This window comes from Vanessa atalanta, chromosome 23 (assembly GCF_905147765.1).
Source record: "Vanessa atalanta chromosome 23, ilVanAtal1.2, whole genome shotgun sequence".
In the NCBI taxonomy this organism is placed as follows: domain Eukaryota; kingdom Metazoa; phylum Arthropoda; class Insecta; order Lepidoptera; family Nymphalidae; genus Vanessa; species Vanessa atalanta.
The window spans coordinates 7,520,180-7,538,319 of record NC_061893.1 but is presented as its reverse complement, the minus strand read 5'-3'; positions in this window follow the sequence as shown (position 1 = coordinate 7,538,319).

Here is an 18,140-nt window from a genome sequence, read left to right as displayed (position 1 = left end):
ATGCCTAACTGAAAAAAAAACTATTGAAAGTATCTAAACCTTATATCAGAGCGCAGCGCGTTAATAAATCTGACCTAACTAATTTTAGGTTATTTATATAACTAGTGTCTTGCAAAAAATATAATTATTTATATAACTAGTGTCTTGCAAAAAATAGAATTACGAATACCGAAATAAATCTAACATCAAATACATTTAAAGACAACACGGCATTCAAACCGACATCCACGCGTCTGCGCAAACACAACGCGCTTTTTTGCGCAATCTAACTGTTTGTAAATAAATCAATGAACGTTAAACAACGAATTGATTAGTGTACGTGAGTAAAATTTGCACAAGTAAGCTCTGAGCTGATCATATGGTAACTTAACAAGGGAAGGAAAACTTAATAGTAATTAGGTCACTTTTAAAAACATATTGTATTTTTATTTTATAAGCAGTTAATTATTTAGAGCAAAAATAAATTTGTCAATCCACCAAACTGCATTGGGATGTGTATAGGCTTTTAATTTAAGTTACTTAATATAAAATTGATACTGTTTCGATATCATCATAAAATAAAACAACTGGTTTTTATTTTGTACTAAATTTCTACCTAAATCTCCTCCATAAAAAAAAAAATACGTAAAATAAAAATACTGGCAAAATTTTTACTTCCTTTTTTTTAATCATTTTTTCGAAACAAAATCGTACTATCAGATGTTAATTGGTCATAAATTTCGCAAGTCAGACATTTGCCGGAGGGTGGTCGTGTTCTAATCAACATTTTGAAAGTTTTATAATTAAATGGGTACTTATAACTCCAAATGTTAGTCAATTATAAACATACATTTAATAGGTTTTAGTTCTAGTTCTTCTTTGGTAAAAAGTTTTATAATATATGTAAAAAAAAGTAAAGTAACAGCTCGTAAATGTTTCACTGCTGGGTTAAGGCCTCCTCTCCCCTTCGAGGAGTATGTTAGGTTATTCCACCACGCTGCTCCAATGCGAGTTGGTGGATACACATGTTGCAGCATGTCATTGAAACTAGACAACATGGAGGTCATATAAAATAATTATAAGGTGTAATCTAATTAATGAATCATTAATATACTTTGAGAATATATAATAAACGCTATTTAGTATTGTCAGAGTACTTCAGTAATGCAAAAAACAATGTTGAAAACTTTTTCGATTTTAATTTGCCAATCACTACGATATAATGAATAAAAACTTTGCAGGATACAGCAACATTGTTGCCCCGTAAAAAAACAAAATGAGGTCACGATGACGTCATTAATTCTCCTATATAACATGCTTCTTATGGAATAATAATAATGATAACCAACAAGCGTATTTAACATGACAATACAAACAGACAGAAGACCGTTATTCCTATCTCGGTTAGATCTATATGTAGATAATTATCACATTTTCGGGGCCTGCGCACGCGCAGTATAATTTCGACTTTCGCCCCAATTTTAATGATCGAACGTAGAATGAATATGAACTGTTATGCAGTTTAATTTACGGATGAGCCACACGCAATACACGCTTATACCATTAGTGTGACACATTTTAAGATATCGTACATTATATTTAATTATTATTTTATTACAACAAGACTAGGGACTGGCAATCGCACCACCAGACGGTAAGAGGTAAATGACCGGCCAAGTGTGAGTCGGACTCGCGCACGAAGGGTTCCCGTACCATTGACTAGGTAAACAACAGTACCGCAGGAGGAAACAACGCTACCGAACCTTCTCAATAGCCGCCTCAGGGACTAGGAGGATTCTCAGTACCTCGGGAATCCCGCGTTGAACTGACCGACCGACGAGGGCGTCACAGTAGCATGCGAAAGTGATCCCGTGGCGCCCGCTGAAAAGACGGAGAGGGTACCGCTGGTTTTGAGTAGGTATTCCGGTGTAGAGCGCAGTCCTGGGCACCGGAGAGTCCCACACGCACTTCACGTGGGAAAAACACGTAATGCGTTTTTCCAGCGAGAAAAAAAAGGTAAACAACTGTAGGTACACAAATTTAATATTGAGTACGGAACCCTAAAAAAGTGCATGACGTATTATATATGTATACATATTTATTATTAAAGTTAAAATACAACTGAGTATTTTGTGAATATTTCAAGTGGCTATCTACTACCAATATTTAAATCGAGCAAAAAAATCGCGTTTGTTGTATTTGGGAGTCCCCCATAAATATTTATTTTATTTTGTTTTTAGTATTTGTTGCTATAGTGGCAACAGAAATACATAATTTATGACAATTTCAACTGTCTACCGCGGTTATTGAGATACATTCTGTTGATAGACAGACGGAACGCACAGACAGCGAAGTCTTAGTACTATGGTCCCGTTTTTACCCTTTAGGTGCGGAACCCTAAAAATAATTAAATACTTTATAAGCATTTCTTACATCGCCAATGTGCCATTAACATTGGTAACTAAGATGTTCCTTGTGCTCGGAGTTAGACCGAATCACACACAATTCAAACCGAAACACAATTGCTGTTATCGTTAGATTCGTGATGAGTGGATGGTACCTACCCAGACGAAGCTCGATGGTAAGGCTCTTTGCCTTACCATCGAGCAATTATATCCAATTATCGGCAGGAAAAAAAAAACAATCGCGCGTCTATTGGCATTCTCATTATGAGAATACTTTTACAGATTTGGAACATTTATTTAACTTCTTCATAGTAATAATGAATAGAGCTGAGATGGCCCAGTGGTTAGAACGCGACCATCTTCAACCACAGGCAAGCATCACTGAATTTTCACGTGTTTAAAATGTGTTTATAATTCATCTTGTGTTCAGCGGTGAAGGAAAACATCGTGGGGAAACCTGCATTTGTCCAATTTTAACGAAATTTTGCCACATGTGTATCCAACAACCCGCATTGGAGCAGCGTGATGGAATAAGTTCCTAACCTTCTCGAAGGGAGAGGAGGCCTTAGTCCAGCAGTGGGAAATTTGCAGACTGTTATTGTCGTTGTTATTATGATTCAATAAACGTATTAAAATTCAAGACATGTCTATCGTTAGAAGCTCTATGGCATAGCGAATGACAAATCGAAATATCCTTAAAATATTCCAGAACACAATCACCAAGCCAGCGATAACGTATTCACTAATTAATTCGATAATTAACATGAAAACAATTAATATACGTTACACGAATTGCATAATGTTGTTTTGCCTTCTCGTACATTAGCTTATCGTTACAGACAGACAGATGTAATTAGGCAATAAATTTACTTCCTTATGAACGATGTGATAATGTTGAATGGCTCGCTGTAATGCAAACGCGATGGACGAGGGTGCGACGGATATTTAAATTTCGAATGTGTTCGAATATTTAATATGTTTTTTTTAATAAGTAAGAAGATCAAGAATCATCAAACATACAGCCATCGAATATAGATGTGCCAATATTATACTGTAAGAAATATTGATAATATGTCCGTTTTTGCGGTAGTTCTACTGGTTTACTCGCCTTTCAAACCTGCATGCAGTATATATTTTTTATTATGCTTCTATTAGAATATTAAACATTATCATCAACCAATCGCAGTCTACTGCTAGACGTAGGTCTCTCCCAAGTTGATTCACAGCTCCAGGTTCTTCGCCTTTCACATCCAGAAGAATCGCAGTTAGATCCCGCTGCGTATTCAGGTCATCAGTTGAGATAATGCCTGATGCTGCTGTTAAGTCCTGTAAAGTGAAAATAAATTGTTGTTCATGTGTTATGAATTAGTCGTTGATCTAGTGTTTAGTTTATAAAGCTTCACATCCCGAGGTCCTGAGTTAGATGGAAAAAAAGATGTTTTTTCTGACTAGGAATTATATCTGTCATCCAGTTTGGAAGTGTTTACATTGCCTCAGAGAGCACGTAGAGCCTCCATCATTCATGTTATATTGTATTTTTTATCCAATTGATTTTGAGAGTTAGTAGAATATAGTTATAAATTAATCTAATAAACACTTTGTCCCCCGACATTGCTACATGGAACGAGTGTTTCATAAAATGTATTTTTTTTTATCAAAGTACTTTTTAACTAGCTCGAGGCTCACTCTGTTCGGTCGTATGTATGAAGCCTGAGGGCGATCGCTTCACTAATGTTTATTTTATGTAAAGCGCACGTCCTCACTAGGAATTAGTCAAATCCAATTACTGAGCCGCGATCGAGCGAACCGTTGCGTAACATGGAACGGTACGGCTTAAACCTTTAAGATAATATATGTTTTACATATATAACAATTCATATAAAAGCAAAAGTATGTTAACAGCCCGTTATCCAGACTCCTTGCATGTCTCAATAATAAAAAAAATTGGAAACCAACATATTTTTATATCAAAGCCTAACGTTCTATTTTTAAAAAATATTTTTGATATTGTATAAGTATGCAATGTTAAGGTGGTATCAGACAAATTCCTTTGAAGAACGATTACACAAGTATAAGTATTCATTTCGATGCCGATAGCTTATTTCTAACATTTTAAGATCGGCGTACTAATTAATTCATTTGTCACTTTGAGTGACAGAACAAAACGAAAGACCACCATTAGGAACTAAATGTAATATTACAAATTAATTTTCTATATATTTTGTATAAATTTCTTACAATATAAGGAATGGTGACTAAGGCTTCTTTCAGTCAGAACATTTACAATCAATAAAACACAGCTGTATATTTTACTATTTTTTATCAAAATGGGCTGAAAGTTTTTACTCCTTCGTGTCGTTATTATTTATGCGACTACAAAAATAATAATTAATTGTGTCTCTAGTCCGCGTAATAATTTCTAATGTTACCATACGCTTCTTCATCGTGTTTATAGAAAATATGAGTATGTATACTTTTTGATAATAAGTAACTTTTAATTACTAAGCAATGACTCAATACATATTTTTTTGACACTAAAAATGAAGTTAGCATAACCTTAGCCTTATGTTCGCAATTTAAAAATAATCATTGTCATGTCATCGAAGATTTAAACTAAACAAAATATCATGCTTTAAATATCGAACAATCGATTGTAAAAAACCACCTCAATTCAATAAAATAAGCAAAAAATAACTGTATTCGAAGACGATAAAGATCACATTAATATAATGAGACATCAAAATATACTATAAAAAAATATCATAAAGTTACAGGAAAATGAACTCTAAGTCCATGGTGATAGAATTTTAATAACAGCAAATGTGTTTTTTTGTAAAATCTTAATACGTTTTGAAATTTGAGGTGTGAGTGACGACAATTCGAACGCCGTTGACGCGTCGTATTTAAAAACATTCGATTCCAATTTCAAGCTTTTGAGAAAGAAACGTCACGGCACAAAGAAAGTTTGTATTTATAATAATTTTTTAAGTGTTCAGATTACAAATAAATTGTAACAAAAATAAATCGTAAACAGGCTTCAAAAATTGAGTATACTAATATTAAACGCTTTAAATACATATTTTTTTGGTTTTTTTTTAAGGACTTTTTGTTACTAAATTTCTAAAACATAGATGTATACGCTATATACTAGTATGTTAATGTGATATATTTAACAGTATTTCTACAAAACAGGATTTATATCAATTTAACGTATATAAATTAGTTTTCAATAAAGCCTTTTCACTGGCTGGTTTTAATCAAATCGACGTTGAATATTGTCTGCCTCAATTATTTTGATCATACACATTTAATTCCAGTATCGTTTGCACAATACCGGTTCAATTAACAGCAAATAGTGCTCAATTGTAATTCTGTACTAACGTTATTTACGTTTACGTATAAATCAAAGATAGCTTTCATGTTATATACCTATTATTGTTTGCTATTTTGATCTGTATATAAAAGGTCTATTTATAAAGGAATTATATTATATTAAAATATGAAAGATAAATTTATAAATAGAATTTAATGCGAAATATTATAACAAATACTTCCTTGTTGCCGCACCCGGGAGGGAGTGTTCAATGACATCTACTGATGTTTTGAAATTAGAACGCCGCATTCGCAACTTGAACCTACGAATTACAATTTTTAAAAAAAGAAGGGCGATGTTTTATTCTTTTCTGCTTCTGTTACCGGCGCAAACTTTAATATTGCCCGTACTAAAAAAAAATAAGCGAATTTGCGTCTTATTTTCAAATACAGAGAACGTATAAAGATTTCGTAGTTATAAATTTATGTTTGTCGAATCATACAAAGGCGTTTATTTTTCTCTTTGTCGCGTATTAATGCGTCGATTTGGGCGTTAAGTTCCTTTTTTGAAAAATGAATAGGTAAATACCATCGGGTCGTGTTGCATGGCGTTTAGTATAAGCGGCTTGGAAATGATAGATTTATAGAATTATATACTTTAATATGTATGACGTAAATTTCACTTTACAATAACGGAATAGTCAAATCAAAAGGTATTTAGATAATAAGCTTAAGCATGCGAAACAAAATAAAATATGTTAGGGGAACATTGTTTCTTAATAAATAACTTTTGTAATGTGTCGTATGTGTGTGTGTGTATGCGTAAAAGAAAATTATAATATTTAATTATGTAATAATTATTAGTCATTAATAATTATTGATTGTAATCGAAGCTTTCATTGAAATGATTTCAGTTGTGAAGTGATAATTTCTTATGGGTACGCTTCGTTACGTAACGCGTTACGGCGCCAGTCTGTCTGGCTTCGCTTTATCTTACGCATACGACAGCGGTAGGCAGGCAATAATGATACTAATAATGTACAGTCAGAGTAAGAAAACCTTCGTCAGTTTTCAAATTCATTCCTTTATCAAGTCATAAACACTTAGTAATTTTTGAAACTAAAGCATTAAACAGAAAACTGCACATAAAATGAAACTAGCATAGTATAACAACTGGGTTCAAAATAGTGTACATTGCGTCGTAATATGTCATACTCAATCGGTAAAGCAGATTATCGCTCATACTGCGCACACGAAAATAGACCTTAAGGTGACGAACCTTTTCCCTTTTATACATAAAATTCTAATGCATATTCCAGAATTTTAACTAAAATATATTTTATAATCAATTAAATATTTTATTAATAAATAACCTATAATATTAATATATACATAAATTTAAGCAATAAACTTATGTTTTCAAATAGTTTAACTTAGATAAGTTTAAGTTATCACTTCTGTAAGGCGTCCCGAGACGATATATGATTATTTATTGAATACTGTATGTCGGCGGCTTGGATGGACTAGTTGATGGTAAGTGGTACCATTTAAAGGCATTGATACTGTAAGAAATATCATCCCTTCCAACGCCAATGCAACACCAACATTGGACCAAAAATGTAATGTCTATGCCTCATTCACCCTTCACATCGGTATACAAAATTGAGTATTTTTGTTTGACAGTATAGAATATGTAATGAACCGCATCTCTTTCACGAAGGCTTACTAAGAATACTATTGGAAGAAAACTCACCACCACCAAAAGCAACCACTGAACCAGACGGTTGACAAATATACTCTTTTTAACAGATATATCAACGGCAGATGGACGGAAGTTACGATTAAAATTAAATTAAATGTGACAACCCCATTTCCTAAGGGTTTAATTGTCCATCGCGACCTCCCCTTATCTGTGACTATGATAAAAATGTATTATTATTTACCTATCATAGATAAAAAAAAAATACAATCCAGAACTTGACACAAGTATTTTAATATATTTGTATTGATTGGCTTGCTAGTAATGTTTAGACACGCAGGAGCGTGTCAGCCAAGTACAAGTAACAGAACTGGCGAGCAGCACCTTGTGTAATATTACACGAACCATTTGGAGCCACTTTTGACTTTCTCATAACTCAAAAACTATTTGCCATAAACGTGTCAAAATTGGCTCATATATTGAGACTCGCGAGATACATATGTGTTCCTTAGCCAAGACAGACCTTAGGCTATAATATGTTATCCTAAGTTATAAGAAGAAATGATATTTTATGTAGTTATAAATAAATTTCAGGAAGGACCATTGTACTTGGCACCCATTTAGATCTCACTTCTTTTGTCGTTGAAGTCAACAATCAAGGTATATATTATAATATTGGACTTGGCTCTCATTTTTACATTTATGTTTTTGATGGGATATAAGTATTACTAAATTAACATCATTACAAAGTATAAAACAAAGTCATAAGTAACAATACCACTGTCTGTCTGTCCCTGTGTATGGTTTGATCTTTAAAATAATACAACGGATTTTGATAAATTTTCTTTTATAGATAGATTGATGGAGAGAAACATATTTAATTATAATTTTAGAGGTTTCTAAAGTGATGTCGTAAATAAACACATTTTTTTGCGCTTACATTGCAAATGCTGGCTGAACCCTACAAGATAGATCAAAATAATGTTCTACAGTATTGTACACCTTAAAAAGTTTTTCAAAAAGGGCAAAGATAGTATATTTCTATCTCTTAGGGATAATTTACAATTACCATTTTTAGCCTTTACTTTTTACGAGAAGTAATGGCTTATTTTCGAAGCGATTTTAAGCAATACAGCAATAATCCTTATCCAATTAAGTACTTTAAATATATTGTTCTATTTTTAACTAAATTGTAACGTTACTCGTACGTTACGTTTAAAAATAGAACAGTTGTTAATGTTCTAAACAGCGCAAGTCCTTAAAAAATCAATAATAAAAGTGTTCATTTTCAATATAATAAAATTGTAAAAAAAAATTAAAAAAATAAATAATAAATACAAACTCCACATGTCTATTGCCGTATATTTTATTTTTTAAATAAATAAACACTAATTACTATATCATCAGTTATAATATTATCATAGAGAGTTTGATTGTCATTTGTCATGTTTGCACAGAGCAGGTAAGTAATCTACATACAAAACGCAACGTATAAGAGTAATTCTAGTTGCTTACAAATCTGTAGATCACGAGATTCCAGGTTCAATGAATGGGTTAAGTCATTAAAAATTATTTAAAGGTTGTCGTTGATAAAAAAGCGTGGAGCTAATACTTAACGTCCAGGCAGGATATATTATATAATTGTATTTAACTAACATGAATTTGTATTTTTAAATATTGAAAAAGAGTACCTGAGTTTCTTGCCGGTTCTTCTCGGTAGAATTTACATTCCGAACCGGTAGCTTCACTTAATACAGTTTGGTAAAATGACGATTCAAAAGTGTTTGTAATAGCCTACTTGAGTAAAGTATATCTTAAATTTGTAGATCCCGAGATTCCGTGTTCAATTGGCGAATCTTTAAAAAAATATTGGGTTTTGTGAAGAAATTCTCATCAGCAGTCCGGAGTCTATAAGCTGGGAAGTTACACTCCTGTGTCTCGGATAGTACGCAATCCGCGAATAATTAAAAATTTCTTGGGTTTTGTGAAGAAATTCTCATCAGCAGTCCGGAGTCTATAAGCTGGGAAGTTACACTCCTGTGTCTCGGATAGTACGCAATCCGCGAATAATTAAAAATTTCTTGGGTTTTGTGAAGAAATTCTCATCAGCAGTCCGGAGTCTATAAGCTGGGAAGTTACACTCCTGTGTCTCGGATAGTACGCAATCCGCAAGTAATTAAAAATTTCTTGGGTTTTGTGAAGAAATTCTCATCTTCAGCCTAGAAGTTGGGGAGTTACAATCCTGTGATAGTACGTAGAGCCGTTGGTTCTGTGCCTGAATCACTTCTGATCTTCGGAATTACTGTTCACTATAGATATGTCAATCAGTTGACTAATGTGGACCATTTTCATAAGAAGGTCTTTTTATAATTTTTGGTTATTTATAGTCACGGACATAAGGTTTTAAAATAAATCTTCAAAAGTACATATTCGTTAGATTGGAATGTTTATTGGCTTTTACCTAAAACCCCCTTCCCAGTGGAAGGAAACTAGTATTATATTTTCTGTTCAACAAATAATCCTTAGTCATATTTTTTTATGGTATAGGTTGGCAGAGGAGCCAATGTTCCACATGATGGTGGTCACCAAAGCCCATAGGAAATGGCGCTGTAAGAAATATTAACCATTCCTTATATCATCAATGCGCCATCAACCTTGGCCGAGAGCCGAGATGGCCCAGTCAGTCAGATGGCTAGAACGCGTGCATCTTAACCGATGATTACGGGTTCAAACCCAGGCAGGCACCACTGAAATTTCATGTGCTTAATTTGTGTTTATAATTCATCTCGTGCTCGGCGGTGAAGGAATACATTGTGAGGAAACCTGCATGTGTCTAATTTCAACGAAATTCTGCCACATGTGTATTCCGCCAACCCGCATTGGAGCAGCGTGGTGGAATATGCTCCAAACCTTCTCCTCAAAGGGAAAGGAGGCCTTTATCCCAGCAGTGGGACATTTACGGGCTGCTAATGCTAATGCTAATGCCATCAACCTTGGGAACTAAGATGTTATGTCCTTGTGCCTGTAGTTACACTGGCTTATTCATCCTTCAAACCGGAACACAACAATACTGAGTGCTGCTGTTTCGCGGTAGAATATCTGATGAGTGGGTGGTACCTACCCAGACGGGTTTGCACAAAGCCCTAGCACCAAGTAAACTGTATATTTATATTTGAAAATAATTGTCGTATGTCTCATATTACTTAGTATGTAATTGTTATTAAAAAAACAGAAAAATTATTAAACAATGTGTAATATTAAAATGAGCAAGTAATTGAATTAGAATTAATGCAATGTACGCATTCCGAGAATCGAGTTTATAACGATTAATTTTTGGACAAGAACATCCGATTACAATCTACACTCCCCGTGTTTTGTGGTTAGACTACTAACACTATGAACTTCAGTCCTTTATGTTTGATAAAATATATTTAAGAGCCGAGATGAGCTAGTGGTTAGAACGTGTGCATTGTAACTGATGATTGCGGGCTCAAACCCAGGCAAGCATTACTGTATTTTCGTGTGCTTAATTTGTGTGGTGTAGGAAAATATCGTGAGGAAACCTGCATGTGTCTAATTTCAACGAAATTTTGGTTGGTGAAAACAACCAACCCGCATTGGAGCAGGTCAGCGCAGAGCATAAGCTCCAAACCTCCTTAAAGAGAGAGGCGGTCTTAGCTCAATTTAAATTATTTCATAAATAATTTAAATTTAAATCGACAAATTAAAAAAAAACTTCAGCTTAGAAAAAAAAAACATTAAAAAAATTGTTCCAAGTTCAAACTTATAGAATGATAACCTATTATCAGTTGAACAAAATTAATCAAACACGTTGCGATCAAAACAGCGCGTGTCTAATTGTGTTTTTATTCAAATAACGTTAGGATCGACAGATAAGAAACGTTTTATATTAGTATATTTACATACAAACATACGCGCGTCCGAACATATGAATCATCGAGGTATTATGCGTATAATAATTGATTATTTGATAAGCTTTTTAAACTTGGAACTCTTTTAAAGTGGGGGGAGTTATTTATGGGAATTATACCGTCTGGATGTAAGTGCGAACCGTAATTATATGACATTGTAGGTCCTAAAGGTGGTCAATGTAACTGTTGCTAAATTGGAGTGGGGAGAGGGTATTCTTTGTTAATTAGGCGTTATTTTTCCTTTAATAAAACAATGTCTCGTACGTTCAGTAATCATTCCGGATATTTCTATATGTAGAATAAATTATTAAGGTTATTTTAGGGTGTGATGTTGTTGTACAAGAAGTTTGATCGTAAGTCACAAATTATATATTCAAATTTAACTCGGAATTAACTAAGATTGGCCATTTATTTGTATATAAAAAAAAAAACTCCTGCAATAGAACGTAAGTGGTTTGTTTTCTACTTAACACAATTTTTCGGACACTCAATCTATGCATTAGGCGGACTATTGAGCTTAGTGGGGCTCAATCATGTAGTACACGAAACTCTCAACAAATGATAAGCAACATTGACAAGATCTTTTCACATCAAATAAATAATCTGTTAATAAAATAAACTTAAAAAATTTAATCTAATTTGTATTTTTTTCTATCCTTACTCTCACGCACACTAAGACATCCTGTAGTTACGACCATAACTCATACTAATGCACGCGGATGATAATTTTACGTAGACAGCTTTCGTGAGTGAATAGATCTATTTATACAATAATTATAATATTTAACGGATACACGCCTCATTATACCGTATCCCCGTAATTCGATTTTAACATTTTACGTGATTATTCATCGGATCGAGCATCGAATATCTTCATTTGCTAGATAATCATAGTGTATTTATAGATATGGGAACTCCCATATCTATAAATACACTATGATTATCTAGCAAATTAAATAGCACCTCGATAGTGTATTGGGGTATGCGGGTTCTTAAAAGCGTATTAAGTGTTTCTGTCACGAAATCTTCAGTTTAGATGTTCATCGTTTAGGTTCATTACATTTTACATTACATTACATAAACAGCCTGTAAATTTCCCACTGCTGGGCTAAGGCCTCCTCTCCCTTTTGGAGCATATTCCACCACGCTGCTCCAATGCGGGTTGTGAATACACATGTGGCAAAATTTCATTGAAATTAGACACATGCAGGTTTCCTCACGATATTTTAGTTTACCGCCGAGCACGAGATGAATTATAAACACAAATTAAGCACATGAAAATTCAGTGGTGTCTGGGTTGAACCCGAAATCATTGTTTAAGACGCACCCGTTTAGGTTCACTTAAAAAAAAATTAATGTATTTGAAGGTTTTATTTGTTTTAAAAGATTATATTTTTCTTGTTATATGGAAAACTAAACCTCACACGAGTACGATAAGGATCTGTTATACAATTTTGAGATCGAAAAACAAACATAAATAAAATAGATTCTTATTTTTTCCGGCTACAAAACGGCTATTTCTTTTAAAATACAAACCATACAAAACTTCCTCTTGAATCACACTGTTTATTGTTGAAAACCGCTTTAAAATCCGTTGCGTATTTAAAAGATCTAAGCGTACAGACATGAAGCGACTTTGTTTCAAACTATGTTTGATATAATTTATACTTATTAAATTGAAAAGCGAAATGTTTATGAAGACTGATAACGATTCAGATTTAAGCGAAATTGTACGTTACTGTCATTGATGTCGCTTTTATTTTTTTCTAAATAAATATTCAAAAAAAGAACTCTTTCTTACCATACTTAATGTATTTGTATTATCTATGATGTACTAATATGGCGTAAATGTCTTTATATGTACGGGTTGCCATTACAAGATGGCGATTGAACCTTCATTGGCATTAAAAGACACTTGATGCCCCTGCGACTTGGTGCGCGTTGTTTGAATTTAAGTTATTTGGATATTGTAGCGTGATTTTATTTTTATTCTATATATAATTCTAAAATAAAAGTAAAGTCTAAGTTACTCCTTATTACAACCGCTATCTACCAGTGAAAGTCTCGTCGAAATCGGTTCAGCCGTTCCAGAGATTAGCCGGAACAAACAGACAGACAGACAGAAAAAAAAAATTAAAAAAAAAATGTTATTTTGGTATATGTACCGTGTTTACATACATATGCATTTAGTAAAAATGGGTTATTTTAATATTACAAACAGACACTTTTATCATATGTAGGTATAGATGAGAAAAACTTAGATTTGAAACAAATTCGGATGATTCTTTATGTATATTTTTAAAAAAGACAGATGTACTATCTGTTTAACACTTCTTACTTTCACTGGAATATATTAACGAACCTATACATCAATTATCAAAAAGTTATGTAACTGGTGCTTGTAATTATTACCCTGGCTCACTCACCCTTAAAACCGAACCACAACAATACTGAATGTACTATTTTAAGTGTACTACACTATTTGGTAGTCAAATTTGTGGTGAGAGGATGGTACCTACATATATGAGCTTAGACAAAGCCCTACCACCAAGTAAACTCTATTACAGGAATAATAATTTAAGCTATTGAGATATATAGTATGTTTCAATTTACACATAAATGAGCAATACCGTTCGTCAAAAGAGTATGTAGTGTGTCTTAGAATATATATCTAACTTTGTATGTAATGCATAGTCTAACATAACTGACGCTCGGTTCAATAACTAATGCCAGTTAAAAGCTCAGTAACGTACAAAACTCATCTCTATGCTCCCATACGAATATTAAACCATTAGCCGCGAAGCAAACGAAAACAAATATGTGACGTCATACGTTACGATAACGTTACGTAGAGCCGTAAATAAAACACGTTCCAGTAATGACTGTATAACTGATATTTACGCGTTTTCATCAAGGAATATTCTTAATGCGGCTTAGTGATTCGATACTTTCGCTAATACGTAATGTGTTAAACTTATTAAGAAATTGTATTTGTTTTATCCATAATTATTTGTTGTTCTCGGTTTCGCATATAAAAGTAGACTATGTCCTGGAGTTTAAACTCGCTTTATACCAAATTTCATCAAATTCGATTCAGTAGTTTGGCCGTGAAACAGCAAAAGACTGACAGACAAACAAATCTACTTCCCTATTTATATTATTAGCAGAGATGTTTGATTTACGATTTTCTGATGCAAAAGAATTCAAAATTGTAACGTATAGATTTATAAATACTATCATCTAACATTAATGAGAATCATTTATTTGTCAGATTAAATATAGCTGCAGTACAAATCATATTATATAGAGAGAGGGGCTTATTTCTCTATACATATATAAATTTATTTATTTTTCCATTTTTTCGTTATTAGATATCATCATTGTTAGACATTTGAACATGAACATAATTTAAATCGGTAATTAACTCTTCCAGAAAAGTATGTAAAACGGGTGCAACGTACATTATGAAATAATATTATTATTAAACTTCTGAGCCCACCTTACAATATAGCACAGAATATTGCTAGAAAAACATCAATATTTATTAAGTTTGTAAACTTAAAATGTTGTACATTCACACGAACTGATGCACAGATATTAAAACTATGAATAATGTAACTGGTATCGAATGAGATGGTCGTAATACGAACACACATTACACCGAAGCCGTGCAGCAGTCAAAAGTAATATTCGACGAATAAAAAGCCAGCCGTAGTTATCATAGCAAAACGAATTAAAAAGCGGGCCTTCTAAAAGTATGGTTTCGGCAAAGGATTGGATAAAATGATAAAAATGAAATATGATGGCTCGGAGCTCGATGCGAGTGAGGTGCTAGTGATGGGAAATAAATGTATCGATATTTTTATTGGATCATGGAAGTTAAATGATCATAAAATTTTTCTTGATAATTATTTGAGCCTGTGTCTTGATGAATAGGTATATTATTTTTGTGTTAAATATTCTACAGCTACAGATAATTTTGTTTTGGGAATCAATTTATGTTTGATAATAGGCGTTTACTGAAAATCTCCTAAGTTATACTTCCTTGTTATAACTGTGTGTTGTGCAATATTGTCGCTAATTGGAAGCCGATTTCGATATTAATTTTTAATGTGTATCTTGTATCTTCAAAGTGTTAACATTTAAAACCATCTACATAGTCTCAATAAATAGGTAAAACCGCTGGTCCTGCGCATGAACTCTTTCCAGTTTCGTCGGATTCGCCGTCCCATCGGATAATAAGATTGAGGGAATAGAGAGTGCACCTATGTCTGTGTGTGTATGAGCAACATTGAATATCCACTTTTCCACACTCCAACGGCTACCACACGTAAAAGAGTAACAAAGTCGTGAGTCTATATTAAAAAAAAAAGTGTTGTTTTCTGCTTCCCATGAATTTGCTAATTTTTATGAGTAACTAGTTCTAGCCCACGGCTTCTCTCGCGTTTTAATGTTTGGTATAAATGTGTTAGGCATTAGAAGTAGTAATATGTCCTTCCTTAGAGTTCAAGCTTGCTTCATACCAAAATTCATCAAATTCAGCTCAGTGGTATGGCAGTGAAAGAGCAACAGGCATACCGACAGAGTAAATTACGCTTTTATAATATTAAGCATAGATATATGTTAAAAAATTACTTAAAAATATAAAAAACTCAACTAATAATTTTATATAGATATATAACTTAAAAAAAACTTATTTAAAAGAAAACTCATCGATAGCTCTCTTCCGTCCCTACACACGCGAACGCGTGCCAGGCCCATCGTCAAAAGAATTAAAAAGTGGCGCGCTGCAAATGGGTTGCAAAAAATCGAAAGCTGAAAACCGTCAAAGTAACGTGATTAAGGCATGGCTTTGAGTTCGGATTACGAAAATCTAGATATTGGTGCATGAAATATTGCTAGAGTAAATTAATACATACATCTATATATTTTAATAAATTAAATTATAATTACTGTGATTGAATTTACTGCTGGTAGGGCTCTGTCGAAGTACTTCTGGGTAGGTACCACCACTCATAACATATGAGTAACAGCAATACTTAATATTGCTGTGTGTGTGTGTGATACTGACTGACTAACATTCGGTTTTAAGAGTAAGTGTAATTTGAGGCACAAGGCGTTTTGATGATGTAAGGGGCTGATTAATATTTCTTACAGAGTCAATGTCTAATGGCTCTGGTGACCACTTATCCTTAGATGGTCCATTTGCTAGCCTATCTACATTATACTAAAAAAAAATATTATTAAAATTACTATACTCTGGTCATTGTCTATGGATCTATAGTTTGGTCATTGGTTATTATAACACACGAGATCGCCAAACACAAGTGCTATACTATTTCCTTATTATCAGGGAACGGCAAATTGACAAAACCAGAGAGATATACAGAAGGAACGATTTTACGTGTTTTCCGAGGTGAGGAGAAGTGACGTCACTATTGGCTCACAAACCTAGACCATATATTTTGGCATACAACCTAGCCACTAGACCAGCAAGACAGACAATCCAAAACTTTCCACAATGAAGAACTAGCGAGAGACTTATAGTATTAAATACATTCATTTTTTGCTCACTGATATAATTTTGAGCTAAATAATTCCTTATCTCCAAATCTCTACAAACGTCAATAACTATATAAAAAAAAATCATATAATAATTCCTTAAATTCATTCGCTTCGGCGAAAATAAAACAAACGTTAAATTTCAAGGCGGTATCGAATACAAAAAAAATGGCAGACGCCACGAAAAAAATTGGCTTGTCTATGACCAACAATAGTCTTTATACCCGACAAAGGAATTACCGATGGTACTATAGATAAATAATATTTTTCATAGCCACTGTTTATGTGCGGTCTTTGCAAGAGTTTGCAGCGATTTAAAAAAAATAACTTTTGCCTTTCACATATATATAGTATTGTACAATTTTGTAAAGTCTACAAATCTGTTAAACTTACTATATTGTGGCCCTCAAAAGTTTTTTAAACTTAGAAATTTTATTATGTATGTATGAACATTAGCGAAGTAAAATTAAATTGGTGCTGCTGCGGCTGAAATTGGTCAGGAGTATCGTTTTAATATCATACATATTATATCAATATACATTACTAATAATGTTAATTATTTTTTGACGTGTGACGTTGACCAATGAGCGCGCGGCGCTGGACTTGGCCTTCAAATGATATCAACTCATTTGCCGAATGAATATTGTAACGATAATGATACCTATTATGAAGGTGAGATGTCAGACGTTCCGAATCATATACGATTACTGTAAGACTCGTTTTTAATTTAATATTTCTACATATTATTTATGCGTTGGACACGCATTTATTGGGTTAATTGCAAATCAATTAATACATTCGGAATTTGTAAAAACTCTATATAATATCTTAACTATTTCTTCCTCCTTAAATCACCGGTGATGAAAAGTTATCACCTTATTATTTAATGGTGTTTCTGTTACTGACGTCATACCCGCTGTAAGCTCACCCCGTGGAGCTCGAGTGAGGGTGCGCTAAGGGTGTTTCATACGAGTTATTAGCTCCTTTGTCGATGTTCTATATTTCACGCATCGCTGGTCTCGTGTGGGAGTGCTCGGATCTGACCGACGTTCGTTTTAAGTGCTATTTGTTAACATTGTTAGATATTTTGTTATAATTTTTAAGTGTAAAGAATAACTATTATGATTTTTAACTTGTTCAGTTTTTTATTTCGTTAATGTTTTTTTTTGTTTATTTCATTGGTAAAATTACACAAATATATGTTTTTTCTAAAGTTCAATCGCTATTTATAATTATTTGGATTATTTATTA